This window comes from Scyliorhinus torazame, chromosome 19 (assembly GCF_047496885.1).
Source record: "Scyliorhinus torazame isolate Kashiwa2021f chromosome 19, sScyTor2.1, whole genome shotgun sequence".
Lineage (NCBI taxonomy): Eukaryota > Metazoa > Chordata > Chondrichthyes > Carcharhiniformes > Scyliorhinidae > Scyliorhinus > Scyliorhinus torazame.
Window position 1 is genome coordinate 7,824,268 of NC_092725.1, and position 5,348 is coordinate 7,829,615.

The window sequence follows — 5,348 nt, forward strand, 5'->3', positions numbered from 1 at the left end:
GGAAATGGGAGAAAGAGAGTGGGGAAGAGAGAGCGAGGGGAGAGTGCGGGAACATAGGGCAGGAGAGAGAGGGAGCAGGGAAAAGAGAGCAGGGTAGTGAGAGAGAAAGGGGGAGACCATAAGGAACAGGAGGAGGCCATTCGGCCCCTCGAGCTGCTCCCCCATTCAATAGGATCATAGAAGATCGACCAATTCTCACCTTCCTGCCCTTTACCATCAACCTGGGATTCCCTCACTGATCATAAACCTGTGTGTCTCAGTGTTAAATATACACAGAGACTCTGCACCCACAGCTCTGTGGGACCGAGTCGCAAAGACACAACCCTCTGAGAGAAGAGATTCCCCCTCCTTTCTGCGAAATGGGCCCCCCCCCCTTTATTATGAGACTGCGCCCTCATTCGTCTCGATTCTAATTAGTGGAGTCCCAACTTGTTTAATCTTTGCTCGTAAGACAACCCCGTCACCCCGGGGACCATCCCTGTGAACCTATCCTGAGCCTCCAATGGAATAAAACTTTCCTGACCAAAACTGCTTCCCCAGTGCTCCAGATGTGGCCTCACCAGAACCTTGTGCAGGTGCAACAAGACTGCCCCCACTCTCACACTCCAAAACCCTTGAAATAAGGGCAACATTCCATGACCCTCCCCGATTACCTGCTGCTCCTGTGTGCTGGCTCCCTGTGTTTCCTGACTTAACCGGTCAATATCTCTTTGCAAACTGTCTGTGTCCCTCTTGCAGACTTGCCTTTCCACCTATTTTTATGTCATCTGTAAATTTGGCTGCAGTACATTCACCTCCTTCCTCCAAATCATTGATATAAATTGTAAACAGTGTCGGTCCCAGCACTGATCCCTGTGGAACCCCACTGATTACAGGTCGCCAACCTGAAAAAGAACCCCTTATCCCCACTCGCTGTTTCCTGCCCATTCGCCAAGTCTCTGTCCGTGTCAATATACTACCTCCATGGCTCTTATCTTACGACTCAACCTTTTGTGATGTACCTTATCGAACGCCTTCAGGAAGCCCCAATACATCACATCCTCTGGTTCCCCGCTATCCACTCTGGTTGAGAGTTCCTCAAAGAGCTCGCAGAAACGGTAGCACGGTGGTTAGCACAATTGCTTCACAGCTCCAGGGTCAATTCCCGGCTGGGATCACTGTCTGTGCGGAGTCTGCACGTCCTCCCCGTGTGTGCGTGGGTTTCCTCCGGGTGCTCCGGTTTCCTCCCACAGTCCAAAGATGTGCAGGTTAGGTGGATTGGCCATGCTAAATTGCCCTTAATATCCAAAATTGCCCTTAGCGTTGGTTGAGTGGGGTTACTGGGTTATGGGGATATGGTGGTGTGAGCTTGGGTAGGGTGCTCTTTCCAAGAGCCGGTGCAGACTCGATGGCCCGAATGGCCTCCTTCTGCACTGTAAATTCTATGATTCAAATGGCCAGACATAAATGCCCTTTCATGAAAGCCACGCTGACTTTGCTCGATTAGATTATCATTTTCCAAATGTGCTGCTATTACTTCCTTAATAATTGATTCCAACATTTTTCCAACAGTACATGTTCGGCTAATCGGCCGATAGTTGCCCACTTCTCCAGAATCCAAGGAATTTGGGAAAATTACAAGCAATGCATCCTCTTATCTTCAAAACTACTTCTTTTAGGATCCGTGGATGCAAACCATCCGGGCCAGGAGACTTGTCTGCCTTTAGCCCCATTAGTTTGTCTTCTCTAGTGATAGTGATGTTATTCAATTCTTCCCCTGTATTATTTACTATGAATGGGATGTTCAAAGTATCTTCCACCATAAACACTGATGCAAAATCATAGAATTTACAGTGCAGAAGGAGGCCATTCAGCCCATCGAGTCTGCACCGGCCCTTGGAAAGAGCACCCCACTTATGTCCCACACCTCCATCCTATCCCTGTAACCCCACCTAACCTTTTTGGACACCAAGGACAATTTAATATGGCCAATCCACCTAACCTGCACTTCTTGGACTGTGGGAGGAAACCGGAGCACCCGGAGGAAACCCACGCACACACGGGGAGGATGTGCAGACTCCGCACAGACAGTGACCCAGCGGGGAATCGAACCTAGGACCCTGGAGCTGTGAAGCAACTGTGCTAGCCACTGTGCTACCATGCTAAAAATATCTGCTTAAGTGTTAGCAATGTTACCTCACAGCACCAGGGACCTGGGTCGGCACGGTGGCACAGTGGTTAGCACTGCTACCTCACAGCACCAGTGTCCCCCAGGTTCGATTCCCCGCTGGGTCACTGACTGTGTGGAGTCTGCACGTTCTCCCTGTGTGTGTGTGGGTTTCCTCCAGGTGCTCCGGTTTCCTCCCACAGTCCAAAGATGTGCAGGTTAGGTGGATTGGCCATGATAAAATTGCCCCTCAGTGTCCAAACGGTGAGGTGGGGTTACGGGGATAAGGTGGAAGTTTGGGCCTCGGGAGGGTGCAGACTTGATGAGCCGAATGCTCTCCTGCACTCGGGATTCTATGATTCTATAACTCTCCCCAGATTCAATGGGGCCCATGTTCACTTTGATCTTTGAGGGGCAGGTTTAGCACAGGGCTAAATCGCTGGCTTTGAAAGCAGGCCAGCAGCACGGTTCAATTCCCCTACCAGCCTCCCTGAACAGGCGCCGGAATGTGGCGACTAGGGGCTTTTCACAGTAACTTCATTTGAAGCCTACTTGTGACAATAAGCGATTTTCATTTCATTTTCATTTCATTTCATCTCTCTTGAATATTTAAGGAAGCTCTTATTGTCAGATTTTATATTCCTCGCTAGCTTGTCCACGTAGTTTATTTTCTCTCTCTTTATTTTCTTTTTAATCCTCCTTTGCTGGATTCTGAATGTGTCCCAGTATTCGGGCCTATCACTAACTTTTGCCTCCTTCCCTGCTTTTTCTTTCAACTTGAACCTCTCCTGAACCCCTTGGTTAACCCTGGTTTATCCCTCTCTGAGAATCCTTCTTGCTCACTGGGATATATTTTTTGCTGAGTGTTATGAATTACCTCCTTCAATGTCTGCCACTGCTTGTTAACCGTCTCTCGTGCTAATCTATCTGCCCAGTCCACATTTGCTAACTCTACCCCCATTTCATTGTCATCCCCTTAATTTAAGTTAAACACACTTGTTTCCTAACCAAGTTTATCACTCTCAAACAGTATATTGAATTCCATCATGTTATGATCACTACTTCCTAGGGGATCTTTTTGTCTGCGGTGATTAATTAAACCAGCGTTATTGCTCATTACCAAGTCCTAGATAGCCTGTTCCTCAGTTGGCTCCATGACCTATTGCTCTCGGACCCTATCCCGAATGCGCTCTATGAATTTGTTGTCGTGAATGTGGCTACTGTTTGTCCACTGTTTGGATCTTCTTGAAACTATGTTCCTGAGGTGTCTATGAGATCAGAGCCATTTAGCTCGAGTTACTTCCTCACTTTGTCCACATTATTCCGAATGCTTTGTGCATTAAGATACAACACCATTTGGCTCCCATTTTCAATCATCCTAACTTTTCTTTGTACTGTGGCCCCATTTGCCTCACACCCTTGATTACCCGTCTCGAGTTCTTGCGTTTTAATGTTCTACCTTTCATTATTGTCCTTGTTTCTCTTTCCTTTGTCACACTACTTAGGTCCCTCCCGCCCCTCGACAGTTCTAGCTAAAACCCGCCCCAACCGAACTCGCAAACACTCCCCCCCCCCCCCCCCCCCGAGGACATCAGTCCCGCTCGTGCCCAGCTGTAACCCGCCCAGTTTGCACGGGTCCCACCTCCCCCAGAACCGGTTCCAATGCCCCAGGAATCTGAAACCCTCTCCCTCACACCATCCCTTCAGCCGCGCAATCACCCAATATATCCTGTCATTTCTACTCTGACTAGCACGTGGCACTGGGAGTAATCCTGAGATCACTACCTTTAAAGTCCGACTTCTCAACTTTCTTCCCAACTCGCTATATTCTGCTAATTCCTTTTTTTTACCTATGTCGTTGGTACCGATGTGTACTGCGACCACTGGCTGTTCACCCTCCCCCTCCAGAATGTCCTGTACCCGCTCCGAGACATCCTTGGCCTTAGTACCAGGGAGGCAGTATACCATCCTGGAGTCTCCTCTGCGGCCACAGAAATGCCTGTCTATTCCCCTTACAATCGAATCCCCTCCAACGATTGAATTCCCACGCTTCTTATCCCTCCGCTCTGTAGCAGAACCAACCGTGGTGTAACAAATTTGGCTGCAGCTTTCCCCTGAGAGACCATTCCCCTCAACAGTATCCAAATCGGTCTATCTGTTTTGCAGGGGAATGGCCACAGGAGGTCCCTGCCTAGCTCTCTTGCTCTGCCTGGTGGTCACATTCCCTTCCTGCCTGTGGAGTCTGAGCCTGCAGTGTGACCACCTCTCTCTACGTGCTCTCCATGGCACTCTATGCCTCGCGGATGCTCCAAAGTATCTCCAGCCATCGCTCCAGCTCCGAAATCCTGGGCTTCTAGTAGCTGCAGCTGGAGACACTTCCTGCACACATGTTGGCCCCGGGCACTCGAAATGTTCCCGGCTTCCCACATGGAGCAGGAGGAGCACACCGAGGCTCTCCTCCCATGACTTACCCCTTTAAATTAAGCCTCCGGAAGACGCTTAATCTCAGATAACATCAATTACTCCAGGGCACTTCTTTCCTGGGCCTCGTTACAGAATATGTCCCTTAGAAAGTCAAAACCACAACAATACCTTTCAAGCTATGTGATAAAACATATACCACCTTACCCACCACTTACCAATCAGCTCTCTCCCCTGTAGCCTCGACTCCGGCAGTGGGGCAAGAATACTCTCTGAAGATTTACAAAGTAACAAAGCAAGGAGAAAAAAGAAAAAGGAGCTCTTCCACTGCGCGCAGAATTCCCACACTCACTCTGGCTGTATCTCACTCAGCTGCCCTTGCTCCGATGTATAGAGAGAGAGAGAGAGATTGGGGAGCAGGGGAAGAAAGTGAGGCAAAGAGAACGTGGGGGAGAGAGAGAGAGAGAGAGAGAACAGGGGCATGAGAGAAATCAGGAAGGAGAGAAAGCCTGAGATAGAGAGACGGAAAGCATGGGATAAGAGTGAGAGAGCGGGATGCAAAGAGAGAGTGAGGGAACGAGAGAGAGCAGGAAGGAGAGATGGATAGCAGGCGTGCAGAGAGTGAGCGGGGGAAGAGAGAGGGCAGGGGTGAAGGGAGCAGGGGAGCGAGAGGGTGTAAGGTAGGAGAGATCGGAGCGAAGGAAAGCTGTCTGACTCCTCTTCCATGGGAAGAGGGGGGATGCTGTAGATATCTGGGGCTCTATAGCTGGAGGTGGGCCAT